The sequence below is a fragment of the Lipotes vexillifer genome, unplaced genomic scaffold, assembly GCF_000442215.2.
Source record: "Lipotes vexillifer unplaced genomic scaffold, Lipotes_vexillifer_v1.1 scaffold312, whole genome shotgun sequence".
In the NCBI taxonomy this organism is placed as follows: Eukaryota; Metazoa; Chordata; class Mammalia; order Artiodactyla; family Lipotidae; genus Lipotes; species Lipotes vexillifer.
In genome coordinates, this window is record NW_006789251.1 from 1,107,734 (window position 1) to 1,126,803 (window position 19,070).

Below are 19,070 nucleotides of genomic sequence, written 5' to 3' on the forward strand. Positions count from 1 at the left end.
ATATATAATGGAATATTACTCAACCATAAAAAAGAATGAAATAATGCCATCTGGAGCAACATGGATGGACTCAGAGCTTATCATATTAAGTGAAGTAAATCAGACAGAGAAAGACAAATATCATATGATATCACTTGTTTGTGGAATCTAAAAAAAGAAAAAAGATACAAATGAACTTATTTACAAAACAGAAATAAACTCACAGACATAGAAACCGAAGGGGATAGCGGCGGGTGGGTGGGGGAGATAAATTAGGAGTTTGGGATTAACATATATACACTACTATACGTAAAATAGGTAAACAATAAGGACCTACTGTATAGCAGAGCAAACTATACTCAATATCTTGCAATAACCGATAATGGAAAAGAATCTGAAAGAGAATAGATATATATTCATGTATAACTGGATCACTTTGCTGTACACTTGAAAGTAACACAACACTGTAAATTAACTATACCTTAATTAAAAAAAGAATGAAATACATATTACGCACATATACACAGGCATATGTACTCTGTAAATGATGAAGAAATCAGCATGATATTTTCTTACGTATCAAATCCTATTTTTAGGTAGTATACAGAATTTTTGTCTTAGACTACTACTGTTATCTTACTATCATTATGTTATTATTTTTACTCTGTGTATTTACCCTTTCCAAGAATCATTTAAGATATTTACCTTAGAGTTTTCCTTTCTACCATATGTCTAGCCGTGATTTAATATAATTTTATGTTTAAATTATTTTCATTTAAGCTACCAGGTCATTCATTCATTCTGTGACTTCTCTTTTAATAACTTCTTTATTTTGATTCATCTCAGAGATATCAGGAATAGGTCTCCAAGTAATTTTTCAAGAAAGATAAATGGAAAAAATATATCCCATGTCCTTGCCTATTTGATAATGTCTTTCTACAGCTTTCACATCAGTGTCATAAACTGGCTAGGCCACAAACTTTTCTTTCTTAGTTATATAGATGTTCCTCTATTGTTATAAGACATAAAGTGTTAAGACAACCTGGAATTTATTCCTTTTTGGATGACCTTTTATTTTGCATAAATATTTGTGGCATTTTTTTCTTTACTTGAAATTTTAAAACATTTCAAGAATGTGCCTACAGATTAGTTGCTTTTCATTAACTGCCTGATAACCATTCATTTGCTTTGATCTAGGGCAGACATCAGCAAATGTTTTCTGTAAGAGGCAAGACAGTAAATATTTTAGGCTTTGAGGGTCACATGGTCTGTCACAATGATTCAATTCTGCCATGTAGGGCCCTTCTTGACAGCTGTTTTCTGGCTGGGATTGCTAAAGGAATGAACAAAATGGGGAGGAGTCTATGGCGATGAGGCTTGGAGAGCAAGTATTTGTTATTTCAACCTGCAGATGACACTAAAATCTAGCAACTGATAGCTAAGCAGGAAACTGAAGTCACTGAGTGAGGAAAGGGTATCCAAATGTGTTTGAAGAATCAAAGGGCTACAACACATTCCAGAGAGAGTTCAGAAAACCATGGATTTGAGGACAGAAAGCAGTGAGTAAGACAAATGCAGTCAAGTGGTTCTGGAGGGGCATCTGAGACAAGGGTGCTTGGCTGAGGCTGGCTTTGATTCATTCCCCCACGGGGACTGAATAAAAACTACGTTTCCATCTTAAAGGATAGGATAGGACGGGTATACATCAATGGCCCCTGCTCAAAGACCTTCCATGACTCCCCATAATTTATGCAATAAAGTTCAAATGACACAGCAGGAAATCAAAGCCTTAACCTACCTGATCGCAGCTATCTTTATCCTAGTTCAACATCTGCCTTTTTCACCCCTCCATGCACCATATACTCCATTAAATAGCCCATTTTCTTAATGAGTCAAACTCGTTTACGACTCCATGCCTTTTTATTCTTAAAGTGTTCTTTCTTCTCCTCTCTGCCTTGTAAAATAAATATATCTTTCAATGTTCAGCTTTAATGTTCTCTTGTATATGAATATCTCCCCACTATTCTCAACTATGTTAAAATATATTACTTCCAATATCTCCCTGGAATTCCATCACCTGGCTTTCATCGGAATCCACTTACTTATGACGGTCTTGTAACTAATGGTTTGTCCCTAAGCCATTTCATTTCTTTGCTCGAAACTTAAAACATTAAGTAGTTCCACAAACTCAACCCTTTTCAATGTTGCATAATTGACCATCTAAATATAGAAAAAGACATGTGGCTAAATAATATAGCAGTATTATTTATAATAGCAAAAGAGAAATGCCAGCAACTGGTTAGACTTTTTTTAAACATCTTTATTGGAGTATACTTGCTTTACAGTGTTGTGTTAGTTTCTGCTGTATAACGAAGTGAATCAGCTATATGCATACACATAATAACCATATCCCCTCTCTCGTGTCTCCCTCCCACCCTCCTTATCCCACTCCTCTAGGTGGTTGCAAAGCACCGAACTGATCTCCGCGTGCTATGCAGCTTCTTCCCACTAGCTATCTATTTTACATTTGGTAGTGTATATATGTCAATGCTATTCTCTCACTTCGTCCCACATTACGTTCCCCTCCCCATGTCCTTAAGTCCATTCTCTACATCTGTGTCTTTATTACTGTCCTGCCCTTAGGTTCATCAGAACCTTTTATTTTTTGATTCCATATATATGTGTTAGCATACAGTATTTGTTTTTCTCCTTCTGACTTACTTCACTCTGTATGACAGACTCTAGGTCCATTCAACTCACCACAAATAACTCAATTTCGTTTCTTTTTGAGGCTGAGTAATATTCCATTGCATATATGTGCCACATCTTCTTTATCCATTCATCTGTAGATGGACACTTAGGTTGCTTCCATGTCCTGGCTATTGTAAATAGTGCTGCAATGAACACTGCGGTATATGACTCTTTGAATTATGGATTTCCCAGGGTATATGCTCAGGAGTGGGACTGCAGGATCAGATGGTAACTATAGTCTTTGTTTTTTAAGGAAACTCCATACTGTTCTCCATAGTGGCTGTATCAATTTACAATCCAACCAACAGTACAACAGGGTTTCCTTTTCTCCACACACTCTCCAGCATTTATTGTTTGTAGATTTTTTTGATGATGGCCATTCTGACCGGTGTGAGGCGATAAACTCACTGTAGCTTCCATTTGCATTTCTCTAATGATTAGTGATGCTGAGCGTCTTTACATGTGTTTGTTGGCAATCTGTGTATCTTCTTTGGAGAAATGTCTATTTAGGTCTTCTGCCCATTATGGATTGGGTTGTTTGCTTTTCTGATATTGAGCTGCATGAGCTACTTGTATATTCTGGAGATTAATCCTTTGTCAGTTGCTTTGTGTGCAAATATTTTCTCCCATTCTGAGGGTTGCCTTTTCATCTTTTTTACAGTTTCCTTTGCTGTGCAAAAGCTTTTAAGTTTCATTAGGTCCCATTTGTTTATTTTTTATTTTATTTCCATTTCACTAGGAGGTGGGTCAAAAAGGAGCTTGCTGTGATTTATGTCATAGAGTGTTCTGCCTATGTTTTCCTCTCAGAGTTTTATAGTGTCTTCCTTACATTTAGGTCTTTAATCCATTTTATTATTGTGTACGGGGTTAGGAAGTGTTCTAATTTCATTCTTTTACATGTAGCTCTCCAGTTGTCCCGGCACCACTTATTGAAGAGGCTGTCTTTTCTCCATTGTATTTTCTTGCCTCCTTTATCAAAGATAAGGTGACCATATGTGTATGGGTTTATCTCTGGACTTTCTATACTGTTCCATTGATCTATATGTCTGTTTTTGTGCCAGTACCATACTGTCTTGATTACTGTAGCTTTGTAGTATAGTCTGAAGTCTGGAAGCCTGATTCCTCCAGCTGCATTTTTCGTTCTCAAGATTGCTTTGGCTATTCGGGGTCTTTTGTGTTTCCATACAAATTGTGACATTTTTTGCTCTAGTTCTGTGAAAAATGCCATTGGCAGTCTGATAGGGATTTCACTGAATCTGTAGATTGCTTTGGGTAGTATAGTCATTTTCACAATGTTGATTCTTCCAATCGAAGAACATAATATATCTCTCCATCTGTTTGTATCACCTTTAATTTCTTTCATCAGTGTCTTATAGTTTTCTGCATACAGGTATTTTGTCTCCTTAGGTAGGTTTATTCCTAGGAATTTTATTCTTTTTGTTGCAGTGGTAAATGGGAGTGATTCCTCAGTTTCCCTTTCAGATTTTTCATCATTAGTATATAGGAACGCCAGAGATTTCTGTGCATTAATTTTCTATCCTGCTACTTTACCAAATTCATTGATTAGCTCTAGTAGTTTTCTGGTAGCATCTTTAGGATTATCTATGTATACTGTCATATCATCTGCAAACACTGACAGTTTTATTTCTTCTTTTCCGATTTGGTTTCCTTTTATTTCTTTTTCTTCTCTGATTGCTGTGGCTAAAACTTCCAAAACTATGTTGAATAAGAGTGGTGAGAATGGGCAACCCTGTCTTGTTCCTGATCTTAGAGGAAATGCTTTCACTCTCTCACCATTGAGAATGATGCTGGCTGTGGGTGTGTCATATACGGCCTTTATTATGTGGAGGCAAGTTCCCTCTATGCCTACCTTCCAGAGAGTTTTTATCATAAATGGGTGTTGAATTTGTCAAAAGCTTTTTCTGCATCTATTGAGATGATCATATGGTTTTACTCCTTCAATGTGTTAATATGGTATATCACACTGACTGATTTGCATATATTGAAGAATCTTTGCATTCCTGGGATAAACCCCACCTGATCATGGTGTATGATCCTTTTAATGTGTTGTTAGATTCTGTATGCTAGTATTTCGTTGAGGATTTTTGCATCTATGTTCATCAGTGTTATTGGCCTGTAGTTTTATTTTTGTCACATTTTGTCTGGATTTGGTGTCAGTGTAATGGGAGACTTGTAAAATGAGTTTGGGTGTGTTCCTCCCTCTGCTATATTTTGGAAGAGTTTGAGAAGGATAGGTGTTAGCTATTCTCTAAATGTTTGACAGAATTCACCTGTGAAGCCATCTGGTTCTGGGCTTTTATTTGTTGGAAGATTTTTTTTTTTTTGCGGTTCACAGGCCTCTCACTGTTGTGGCCTCTCCCACCACGGAGCACAGGCTCCGGACGCGCAGGCTCAGCGGCCATGGCCCAAGGGCCCAGCTGCTCTGCGGCACGTGGGATCCTCCCAGACCGGGGCACGAACCCATGTCCCCTGCATCGGCAGGCGGACTCTCAACCACTGCGCCACCAGGGAAGCCCGCTGTTGGAAGATTTTTAATCACAATTGCAAATTCAGTGCTTGTAACTGGGCTGTTCATATGTTCTATTTCTTCCTGGTTCAGTCTTAGAGGGTTATACTTTTCAAAGTATTTGTCCATTTCTTCCAGGTTGTCCATTTTATTGGCATATGCTTGCTTATACTAATCTCTCATGATCCCCTGTATTCCTGCAGTGTCAATTGTTTCTTCTCCTTTTTCATTTGTAATTCTGTTGATTTGAGGCTTCTCCCTTTTTTTTCTTCAATGAGTCTGGCTAATGGTTTATCAATTTTGTTTATCTTCTCAAAGAACCAGCTTTTAGTTTTATTGATCTTTGCTGTCATTTCCTTCATTACTTTTTCATTTATTTCTGATCTGATCTTTATGATTTCTTTCCTTCAGCTAACTTTGGGTTTTTTTGTTCTTCTTTCTCTAACTGCTTTAGGTGTAAGGTTAGGTTGTTTATTTGAGATGTTTCTTGTTTCTTGAGGTAGGACTGTATTGCTATAAACTTCCCTCTTAGAACTGCTTTTGCCCCATCCCATAGGTTTTGGGTCATCGGGTTTTCATTGTCATTTATTTCTAGGTATTTTTTGATTTCCTCTTTGATTTCCTCAGTGATCACTTCGTTATTAAGTAGTTTAATGTTTAGTCTCCATGTGTTTGTGTTTTAAAAATTTTTTTTCCCGTAACTGATATCTAGTCTCATAGCACTGTTGTCGGAAAAGATACTTGATAAGATTTCAATTTTTTTAAGTTTACCAACCTAGATTTGTGACCCAAGATATGACCTATCTTGGAGAATGCTCCATGAGCACTTGAGAAGAAAGTGTATTCTGTTGTTTTTGGATAGAATATCCTATAAATATCAATCAAGACCATCTTGTTTCATGTGTCATTTAAAGCTTGTGTTTCCTTATTTATTTTCATTTTGGGTGATCTGTCCATTGGTGAAAGTGGGGTGTTAAAGTCCCCTACTATGATTGTGTTACTGTCGATTTCTCCTTTTATGGCTGTTAGCATTTGCCTTATGTATTGAGGTGCGCCTACGTTGGGTGCATAAATATTTACAATTGTTATATCTTCTTCTTGGATTGATCCCTTGATCATTTTGTAGTGTCCTTCTTTGTCACTTGTAATAGACTTTATTTTAAAGTCTATTTTGTCTGATATGAGAATTGCTACTCCAGCTTTCTTCTGATTTCCATTTGCATGGAATATCTTTTTCCATCCCCTCACTTTCAGTCTGTATGTGTCCCTAGGTCTGAAGTGGGTCTCTTGTAGACAGCATATATACAAGTCTTGTTTTTGTGTCCATTCAACCTGCCTATGTCTTTTGGTTGGAGCCTTTAATCCATTTACATTTAAGGTAATTGCCGATATGTATGTGCCTATTATCATTTTCTTAATTGTCTTGGGTTTGTTATTGTAGGTCTTTTCCTTGTCTTGTGTTTCCTGCCTAGAGCAGTTCCTTTAGCATCTGTTGTAAAGCTGGTTTGGTGGTGCTGAATTCACTTACCTTTTGCTTATCTGTAAAGTGTTTAATTTCTCCATCAAATCTGAATGTGATCCTTGCTAAGTAGAGTAATCTTGGTTGTAGGTTTTTCCCTTTCATCACTTTAAATATGTCCTGCCACTCCCTTCTGGCTTCCAGAATTTGTGTGCAAAAATCAGCTGTTAACCTTATGGGGATTCCCTTGTACGTTATTTGTTGCTTTTCTCTTTCTGCTTTTAATATTTTTTCTTTGTATTATATTTTGATAGATTGATTAATATGTGTCTTGGCATGTTTCTCTTTCGGTTTATCCTGTATAGTACTCCCTGTGGTTCCTGGAATTGATTGACTATCTCCTTTCCAATATTAGGGAAGTTTTTGACTATAATCTCTTCAAATATTTTTTCAGACCCTTTCTTTTACTCTTCTTTTCTCGGACCCCTATAATTTGAATGTTGGTGTGTTTAATGTTGTTCCAGAGGTCTCTGAGACTGTCCTCAATTCTTTTCATTCTTTTTTCTTTATTCTGCTCCCTGGCAGTTTTTCCACCATTTTACCTTCCAGCTCACTTATCCGTTCTTCTGCCTCAGTTATTCTGTTATTGATTCCTTCTAGAGTATTTGAAATTTCATTTATTGTGTTGTTCAGCATTGTTTGTTTGCTCTCTAGTCCTTCTAGTTCCTTGTTAAATTATTCTTGCATTTTCTCCATTATGTTTCCAAGATTTTGGATCATCTTTAGTATCATTAGTCTGAATTCTTTTTGAGGTATGTTGCCTATTTCGTCTTCACTTATTTGGTCTTGTAGGCTTTTACCTTGCTCCTTTGTCTGTAACATATTTTTTGTTTTTAATTTTTTTTTTTTGATGGGTAGTGCTGTATTCCTGTCTTACTGGTTGTTTAGCCTGAGAAGTCGAGTACTGGAGTTTGCAGGCAGTTGGATAGAGCTGGGTCTTGGTGCTGAGATGAGGGCCTACAGGAGGCCTCACTTCAATTGATATTCCTTGGGGTATGAGGTTCTGCCGTAGGGCAGCAGTTTGGAATTGGAGATCCTTCTCCCGTAGTCCAGCAGTTTGGAATTGGAGATCCCACCACAGGAGCTCAGGCCCAACTTCTGGCCTGGGAAACAAGACCCCACAAGCTATGTGGCGCAAAAAAAAAAAAAAGAAGAAGAAGAAAGAGAGAAAAAAAGGAGCAGTACAATATCAAAGAATAAAAAACAAAATAGAATTAGAAAGATAAAAATTATATTAGCAAAAATAAAACTATAACTGAAACAACTGCAACAAGGTAAAATAAAACCAGAATAGAAAAAAGGGGGTGGGGGACAAGCCAAAAGGAGAGAACAATAACAAATTATAAAGGATAAAAGAAAATTAGAGAAATAAAATATTTATTAGGAAAAGTAAAAATATAACACAATCAACAACAATGAATCAACAAGGTAAAACAGAAACCCAATCTAAAACAGGAAAAGGGATTCTGGAGAAGATGGCAGAAGAGTAAGACATGGAGGTCACCTTCCTCCACACAGATACATCAGAAATACATCTACACGTGGAACTGCTCCTATATAACACCCACTAAACGCTGGCAGAAGACCTCAGACCTCCCAAAAGGCAAGAAATTCACCACGTACCTGGGTAGGACAAAAGAAAAGAGACAAAAGAATAGGGACGAGACCTGTACCAGTGGGAGGGAGCTGTGAAGGAGGAAAGGTTTCCACACACTAGAAGCATCTTCATGGGCAGAGACGGCAGGTGGCAGAGGGGGGAGCTTCAGAGCCACGGAGGAGAGAGCAGCAACAGGGGTGCAGAGGGCAAAGTGGAGAGGTTCCCGCACAGACAATCGGTGCCGACCAGCACTCACCAGCCCGAGAGGCTTGTCTGCCCACCCGCCAGGGCGGGCAGGGACTGGGAGCTGAGGCTCGGGCTTCAGTCGGATAACAGGGAGAGGACTGGCAGCGTGAACAAAGCCTGAAGGGGTTAGTGCACCACGGCTAGGCGGGAGGGAGTACCGGAGAAGTCTGGAGCCGCCAGAGAGACAAGAGACATCTTCTTGCCTCTCTGTTTCCTGGCGCGTGAGGAGAGGGGATTCAGAGCGCTGCTTAAAGGAGCTCCAGAGACGGGCACGAGCCGCGGCTATCAGCGTGGACCCCAGAGACGGGCATGAGATGCTAAGGCTGCTGCTGTCGCCCCCAAGAAGCCTGTGTGCAAGCACAGGTCACTATCCACACCTCCCCTCCCAGGAGCCTGTGCAGCCCGCCACTGCCAGGGTCCCGTGATCAAGGGACAACCTCCCCGGGAGAACGCACGGCACGCCTCTGGCTCGTGCAACTTCACGCCACCCTCTGCCACCACAGGCTCGCCCCGCATCTGAACCCCTCCCTCCCACCGGCCTGAGAGCCAGAGCCCCCGAATGAGCTGCTCCTTTAACCCCGTCCTATCTGAGAGAAGAACAGATGCCCTCAGGCGACCTACACACAGAGGCGGGTCCAAATCCAAAGCTGAACCCCGAGAGCTGTGCGAACAAAGAAGAGAAAGGGAAATCTCTCCCAGCAGCCTCAGGAGCAGCGGATTAAAGCTCCACAATCAACATGATGTACCCTGCATCTGTGAAATATCAGAATAGACAACGAATCATCCCAAATTGAGGACGTGGACTTTGGGATCAAGATATATTATTTTTTCCCCTTTTCCTGTTTTTGTGTGTGTATGTGTATGCTTCTGTGTGAGACTTTGTCTGTATAGATTTGCTTTCACCATTTGTCCTAGGGTTCTGACCGTCCGGGTTTTTTTCTTTTTTCTTTTTTTTAACTTGAAAAAATTTATTTTCTTAATAATTTTTTATTTTAATAACTTTATTTTATTTTATCCTACTTTATTTTATGCTCTTTCTTTCTTTCTATTTTTTCTCCCTTTTATTCTGAGCCTTGTGGATGAAAGGCTCTTGGTGCTGCAGCCAGGAGTCAGTGCTGTGCCTCTGAGGTGGGAGAGCCAACTTCAGGACACTGGTCCACAAGAGACCTCCCAGCTCCACGTCATATCAACTGGAGAAAATCTCCCAGATATCTCCATCGCAACACCAACACCCAGCTTCACTCAACGACCAGCAAGCTACAGTGCTGGACGCCCTATGCCAAACAACAAGCAAGACAGGAACAAAACCCCACCCGTTAGCAGAGAGGCTGCCGAAAATCATAATAAGTCCACAGACACCCCAAAACACACCACCAGACGCGAACCTGCCCACCAGAAAGACAAGATGCAGCCTCATCCAGCAAAACACAGGCACTAGTCCCCTCCACCAGGAAGCCTACACAACCCACTGAACCAACTTTAGCCACTGGAGACAGACAACAAAAGCAACGGGAACTACGAACCTGCAGCCTGCAAAAAGGAGACCACAAGCACAGTAAGATAAGCAAAATGAGAAGACAGAAAAACACAGCAGATGAAGGAGTGAGATAAAAACCCACCAGACGTAACAAATGAAGAGGAATTAGGCAGTCTACCTGAAAAAGAATTCAGAATAATGATAGTAAAGATGATCCAAAATCTTGGAAATAGAATAGACAAAATGCAAGAAACATTTAACAAGGACCTAGAAGAACTAAAGATGAAACAAGCAACGATGAACAACACAATAAATGAAATTAAAAATACTCTAGATGGGATCAATAGCAGAATAACTCAGGCAGAAGAACGGATAAGTGACCTGGAGATAAAATAGTGGAAATAACTACCACAGAGCAGAATAAAGAATGAAAAGAACTGAGGACACTCTCAGAGACCTCTGGGACAAAAATAAATGCACCAAAATTCGAATTATAGGGTTTCCAGAAGAAGAAGAGAAAAAGAAAGGGACTGAAAACATATTTGAATAGATTATAGTTGAAAACTTCCCTGATATGGGAAACAGTTAATGAAATCCAGGAAGCACAGAGAGTCCCATACAGGATAAATCCAAGGAGAAACACGCCAAGACACATATTAATCAAACTGTCAAAAATTAAACACAAAGAAAACATATTAAAAGCAGCAAGGAAAAAACAACAAATAACACACAAGGGAATCCCTATAAGGTTAACAGCTGATCTTTCAGCAGAAACTCTGCAAGCCAGAAGAGACTGGCAGGACCTATTTAAAGTGATGAAGGAGAAAAACCTGCAACCAAGATTACTCTACCCAGCAAGGATCTCATTCAGATTTGATGGAGAAATTAAAACCTTTACAGGCAAGCAAAAGCTGAGAGAGTTCAGCACCACCAAACCAGCTTTACAACACACGCTAAAGGAACTTCTCTATGCAAGAAACACAGGAGACGGAAAAGACCTACAATAACGAACCCAAAACAATTAAGTAAATGGGATTAGGAACATACATATGGATAATTACGTTAAATGTAAATGATTAAATGCTCCCGTCAAAAGACATAGACAGGTTGAATGGACCCAAAAACAAGACACATATATATGCTGCCTACAAGAGACCCACTTCAGACGTAGGGACACATACAGACTGAAAGTGAGGGGATGGAAAAAGATATCCCATGCAAATGGAAATCAGAAGAAAGCTGGAGTAGCAATTCCCATATGAGACAAAATAGACTTTAAAATAAAGACTACTACAAGAGACAAAGAAGGACACTACATAGTGGTCAAGGGGATCGATCCAAGAAGAAGATATAACAATTGTAAGTATTTATGCACCCAACATAGGAGCACCTCATTATATAAGGCAAATACTAACAACCATAAAAGGGAAAATCTACAGTAACACAATCACAGCAGGCGACTTAAACACCCCACTTTCACCAATGGACAGATCATCCAAAATGAAAATAAACAAGGAAACACAAGGTTTAAATGATACTATAAACAAGATGGACTTAACTGATATTTACAGGACATTCCACCCCAAAACAACATAATACCCATTTTTCTCAAGTTCTCATGGAACATTTTCCAGGATAGATCATATCCTGGGTCACAAATCTAGCCTTGATAAATTTAAGAAAATTGAAATTGTATCAAGTATCTTTTCTGACCACAATGCTATGAGACTAGATATCAATTACAGGAAAAGATCTGTAAAAACTACAAACACATGGAGGCTAAACAATACAGTACTTAATAACGAAGTGATCAGTGAAGAAATCAAAGAGGAAATCAAAACATACCTAGAAACAAATGACAATGGAGACACAACCACCCAAAACCGATGGGATGCAACAAAAGCAGTTCTAAGAGGGAAGTTTACAGCAATACATTCCTACCTAAAGAAACAGGAAACATTTCAAATAAACAACCTAACCTTGCACCTAAAGCAATGAGAGAAAGAAGAACAAGAAAACCCCAAATTTAGCAGTAGGAAAGAAATCATAAAGATCAGATCAGAAATAAATGAAAAAGAAATGAAGGAAACGACAACAAAGATCAATAAAATTAAAAGCCGGTTCTTTGAGAAGATAAACAAAATTGATAAACCATTAGCCAGACTCATCAAGAAAAACGGGAGAAGACTCAAATCAATAGAATTAGAAATGAAAAAGGGGAAGTAACAACTGACACTGCAGAAATACAAAAGATCATGAGAGATTACTACAAGCAGCTCTATGCCAATAAAATGGACAACCTGGAAGAAATGGACAAATTCTTAGAAATGTACAACCTGCCAAGACTGAACCAGGAAGAAATAGAACATATGAACAGACCAATCACAAGCACCGAAATCGAAACTGTGATTAAAAATCTTCCAACAAACAGAAGCCCCGGACCAGATGGCTTCACAGGCAAACTCTATCAAACATTTAGAGAAGAGCTAACACCTATCCTTCTCAAACTCTTCCAAAATATAGCAGAGGGAGGAACACTCACAAACTCATTCTACGGGGCCACCATCACCCTGATAACAAAACCAGACAAAGATGTCACAAAGAAAGAAAACTACAGGCCAATATCACTGATGAACATAGATGCAAAAATCCTCAACAAAATACTAGCAAACAGAATCCAACAGCACATTAAAAGGATCATACACCATGATCAAGTGGGGTTTATACCAGGAATGCAAGGATTTGTCAATATACGCAAATCAAATAACGTCGCACACCATATTAAGAAACTGAAGGAGAAAAACCATATGATCATCTCAATAGATGCTGAGAAAGCTTTTGACAAAATTCAACACCCATTTATGATAAAAACCCTGCAGAAAGTAGGCATAGAGGGAACTTTCCTCAACATAATAAAGGCCATATATGACAAACCCACAGCCAACATCGTCCTCAATGGTGAAAAACTGAAACCATTTCCACTAAGATCAGCAACAAGACAAAGTTGCGCACTCTCACCCCTATTATTCTACATAGTTTTGGAAATTTTAGCCACAGCAATCAGAGAAGAAAAGGAAATAAAAGGAATCCAAATCGGAAAAGAAGAAGTAAAGCTGTCACTGTTTGCAGCTGACATGATACTATACATAGAGAAACCTAAAGACGCCACCAGAAAACTAGAGCTAATCAATGAATTTGGTAAAGTAGTAGGATACAAAATTAATGCACAGAAATCTCTTACATTCCTATACACTAATGATGAAAAATCTGAAGGAGAAATTAAGAAAACACTCCCATTTCCCACTGCAACAAAAAGAATAAAACATTTAGGAATAAACCTACCTAAGGAGACAAAAGACCTGTATGCAGAAAATTATAAGACACTAATGAAGGAAATTAAAGATGTTACAAATAGATGGAGAGATATACCATGTTCTTGGATTGGAAGAATCAACATTGTGAAAATGACTCTACTACCCAAAGCAATCTACAGATTCAATGCAACCCCTATCAAACTACCACTGGCATTTTTTACAGAAGTAGAACAAAAATGTCACAATTTGTATGGAAACACAAAAGACCCCGAATAGCCAAAGCAAACTTGAGAACGAAAAATGGAGCTGGAGGAATCAGGCTCCCTGACTTCAGACTATACTACAAAGTTACAGTAATCAAGACAGTACGGTACTGGCACAAAAACAGACATATAGATCAATGGAACAGGATAGAAAGCCCAGAGAAAAACCCACACACATATGGTCACCTTATCTTTGATAAAGGAGACAACAATAAACAGTGGATAAAAGACAGCCTCTTCAATAAGTGGTGCTGGACAACTGTACAGTACATGTAAAAGTATGAAATTAGAACACTCCCTAACACCATACACAAAAATAAACTGAAAATGGATTAAAGACCTAAATGTAAGGCCAGGCACTCTAAAACTCTTAGAGGAAAACATAGGCAGAACACTCTATGACATAAATCACAGCAATATCCTTTTTGACCCACCTCCTAGAGAAATGGAAATAAAAACAAAAATAAACAAATGGGACCTAATGAAACTTAAAAGCTTTTGCACAGCAAGGGAAACCATAAACAAGACCAAAAGACAGCCCTCAGAATGGGAGAAAATGTTTGCAAATGAAGCAACTGACAAAGGATTAATCTCCAAAATTTACAAGCAGTTCATGCAGCTCAATAACGAAAAAACAACCCAATCCAAAATTGGGCAGAAGACCTAAATAGACATTTCTCCAAAGAAGATATACAGATTGCCAACAAACACATGAAAGAATGCTCAACATCATTAATCATTAGAGAAATGCAAAGCAAAACTACAATGAGATATCATCTCACACCGGTTAGAATGGCCATCATCAAAAAATCTAGAAAGAATAAATGCTGGAGAGGGTGTGGAGAAAAGGGAACACTCTTGCACTGTTGGTGGGAATGTAAATTGATACAGCCACTATGGAGAACAGTATGGAGGTTCCTTAGAAAACTACAAATAAAACTGTCATACAACCCAGCAATCCCACTACTGGGCATACACCGTGAGAAAACCAGAATTCAAAAAGAGTCATGTACCAAAATGTTCACTGCAGCTCTATTTACAATACCCCAGAGATGGAAACAACCTAAGTGTCCACCATCGGAAGAATGGAAAAAGAAGATGTGGCACATATACACAATGGAATAAAAAGCCATAAAAAGAAAGGAAATTGAGTTATTTGTAGTGAGTTGGATGGACCTAGAGTCTATCATACAGAGTGAAGTAAGTCAGAAGGAGAAAAAGAAATACCATATGCTAACAGATATATATGGAATCTAAGAAAAAAAAATGTCATGAAGTGCCTAGGGGTAAGATGGGAATAAAGACACAGACCTACTAGAGCATGCACTTGAGGATATGAGGAGGGGGAAGGGTAAGCTGTGATGAAGTGAGAGAGTGGCATGGACGTACATACACTACCAAACGTAAAATAGCTAGCTAGTGGGAAGCAGCTGCATGGCACAGGGAGATCAGCTAGGTGGTCTGTGACCACCTAGAGGGGTGGGAAGGAGGGAGACGCAAGAGGGAAGAGATATGGGGACATATGTATATGTATAACTGATTCACTTTGTTGTAAAGCAGAAACTAACACACCATTGTAAATCAATTATATGCCAATAAAGATGTTAAAAAAATTAATTAAAAAGACAAAAATTAAAAAAAAGAAAAGAGGAAAAGAGAAAAAAAAGTCAAGCCTTGGCTATGGGGGTGGAGTTTAGGCGGGGCTGGAACTTAGGCAGGGTTGGGTTTTGGGGGGGCAGGACCTAGTGGGGTAGGGGGTTGATGTTTGAGCATGGGGCGGGGCCTAGGCAGGGCGAGTTCAAGTGTGGGGCGGGGCCTCTGCTTAGGACCTGTGCCGAAGTGGAGATGCCACATGTGGAAAGCGGGCCTCCCGAGTGTGGGGTTCACGAGTTTGGAGGTAGGGCCCTGAGTGAGGCTGTGTGGGTGGGGTTTAGGCCCAGCGAGTTGGAGGGGGGGTCTCAGAGGTGGTCTCTGAGTGTAGATGTGGGGCCCTGGGTAAGGGCTGTAAGGGTGGGGCTTGGGCCCTGCACAGCAGGAGGGAGGCTCCGAGGGCAGAGGTTTAGGCCCGGGAGCCCAACACGCTCCCCAGTGCCTAAATGGACGGGGAAAGCACTGGCCCCGTTCCCTTCCGTTCCTTAGTGCCCCTCCCCCACCATCTCCCCAGGGTCTCCCCAGTCCCCGCTGGACCTCTAACCGTGGGTGGTCCCGCTGGGTGTAGGAACTCCTTCCCTCCCCCAACCACCCCTCACGGGCACCAGTCCCATCCCGCCTCCACTTCTCCTCCCCCTTCCTACCCGGCCTATGAGGGTTCCTCCCATCCCCTTAGGTGTTGTGTCCGTCGTCCCCCTCCAGTGCCTGGTAGGTGCCCTAGTTGTGAGGAAACGCAAATTCCGTGTTCTCCTAGTGTGCCATCTTGACTCTGCCCTGGTTAGACTGTTTAAATAAACCGCATGGAATAGTATGCATCCACTGAAAAAGATGATTTTTGACATATATATAACTTTTTTGAATACCAAAATCTTTAAAATGATTGTTTCCAGCTGATGTATTATGGTTGCAATATTTTCTTTTCACTTTTTTGCATATTTAAAATTGCCTGTAACAGTATATGTTATTTTTATAATAGAACAAAGTATTTTTAATGCTTAGTAGAAAAAGGATCACAATCTGTAATGTCTAATTTTCTCTTTTGGCAATTCTCCATTGACCTGATGGAAGTATTGATTTACCATCACTTGTATATGTAACATGCCTAGATACTTATATGTTAACTCTGCCGCTCTCATTTTAGGGAGGTAGTCCTGGGTTGATGAACTGGTTGTCCTTGATCCAGTACTTGTGTGAGGAAGGGGAGGGGGAAGCTATTTTTGATCTAGGTGTTGTTCCCATTGCTTGTAGTTTTTATGGACTGTTTGACTTACGGTTTTTTTTAACTAGGGGAACTTTAATCTTAGTCAACAGCTGCTCTTTCTGCCCTCAGAAACCTGCTTGCAGATGCAGTGAGCAAATGTACTATATTGGATCCCTCTGATGCAGCACTTCAGATTCTCTGTGCCTCACCTCTATTTCCAGCAACTACTTTATCAACCAGCTTCCCCCAGGTGGAACCTGACAGCACCTTGCCCCTCTTACTTACTGCCTTGCAGCGTTCTGAGACTCATGAGAACCAACTTGGCACTCATGAATGTACAAACCAGAAGTATGGGCAATCCTCAACCAATAGGGATGGGAATGATGGATAAGTGTTCCTCCCTTTCTTCCCCTGCATAGATGGTTCTTGAGGGAGTCAATAAGATTTACCAGAAGAATCTGCAGCATCAATAAATCAGTTACTTACAGTGGTGGTCAAAACAATAACACATCCTTACTATGGGGTTTTCCTTCTTCCATGTTTCATCCTCTCTGTCCCTCACTACTGCTCTCTGTGATCATATTCATTATTAGATTTTGGAGATTTCTTAATGATTTTCTATGTGCACAATTATGTCAGTTGCAGATAAAGACAGCTTTATGTCTTCCTTTCAAGCCTGCATGTTTTTTATTTCTCTCTCTGGCCTTACTGAATTGACTAGGACTTCAGTATAATGTTGAATAGAAGTGACAGTAGACATCTTTGCCTTGTCCCTGATCTATGTTTCACATTAAACATGTTTGATGTGATGATGTTAGGGTGTGGTCCTTATTCACTCCCTAAAATGGGTGCATTTTAATGTAAATAAATTGTATTTCAGTAAGTTGTTTTTTTTTAAAAAGCTAACCCTACTAAATATATGAAGGTGAAATACAGGTAGTTTCAAACAAGCAAAAACGAAGAGATTATGTCACCAAGAAATCTGCACTAAAAGAATTAATAAAAGAATTTCCTGAAGGAAGACTGAAGGTAAAAGATATCAGATGAAACTTAGATGTAGAAGAAGGAATGGAGAGCATTAGAAATGCTAAATATGTGACTAAATATAAAATATTATACCTTTTTCTTAATTTCCTTAAAAGACAACTGATTATTTAAAATAACAATGTAACATTGTATTGTCAGGTTTATAACATACATAACTGAAATAGATGACTAAACAGCACAATTTGTAGTCGTAAATGGAATTATTTTAAATGGTTCTTATATTTTATGTGGGTGGCACAATATTAACTTAAAGTACACTGTGATAAGTTAAGGATACATAATGAAAACCCCAGGGTTACCACTAAAAACATAATACAAAGAAGTATGGCTAAAAATTTATTAGAAGAATTAAAGTGATATGTTAGAAAAAATACAATTAACAAAAATAAGGCAGGAAAACCCACAAAACAGTGAGCAAATAGAAAAAAAATCACAAGTGATAGGCCTAAACATAAACATTTCAGTAATTTCATTAACTATAAATGGATAAAACATTTCAATTAAAAGGCAGAGTTTGGGCTTCCCTGGTGGCGCAGTGGTTGAGAGTCCGCCTGCCGATGCAGGGGACACGGGTTTGTGCCCCGGTCCGGGAGGATCCCACATGCCACGGAGCGGCTGGGCCCGTGAGCCATGGCCGCTGAGCCTGTGCGTCCGGAGCCTGTGCTCCGCAAGGGGAGAGGCCACGGCAGTGAGAGGCCCGCGTACCACAAAAAAAAAAAAAAAAAAAAAAGGCAGAGTTTGTCAGACTGGATAAAAAAGTAAGATATAAGAATATACTGTTTACAAGAAACAAGCTATCAGTGCTAAGACACAGATACGTTTAAAGTAAAAACATGAAAAAATATGTATATGCAAATACTGAACATGATAAATCTTGGGTACGCAAATTTCTGTCTTAGGTTCTGTCTCTCAGGGAACCTGATCTAAGATGAGTCCCAAATGAAGATATAGCATCTATGAGTCATTCAAAATGTTCTGATCCTATAATTGCACCTAGTATTCATTGGATCATAAGCAACTTATTACAGTCATTTTCCAAGACTATGCATGTAGGATCTCCCCCATATTCAAGTGGTTTGTGTAAGCCTGAGGCACTTTCCAAAATCATGAGCATCCTTGACTGGCCCTTAACATAATGATATGATCAGGTACTGTCATTAAATTATACACCATGTCCCAGCACATCTGTGTGACTGGAGAGAACTTGCACAGGCCCTGAGTCCTCTTCCAACTGTGATGAATTCCCAGACTGCATACTAATCCTTTCACCACTCAACTCTGCCATCTTACAAGGAAGTTCAGAGCAGGTGGGACTAAATGGGCACACTGCCCATTTAGACTTTCTAGTCATAACTGGGGCTTTGGGATGCTATCAGAGAAAATCCCAAGTACCTTTACAAACTTAACTGGACCAAATCTTTCCCAGTTTTTCACAGGGAAAGTCTCCACTGGCAAATTGTATGTGAAACATAGACACATGACATATTCAGGTTGTCTTT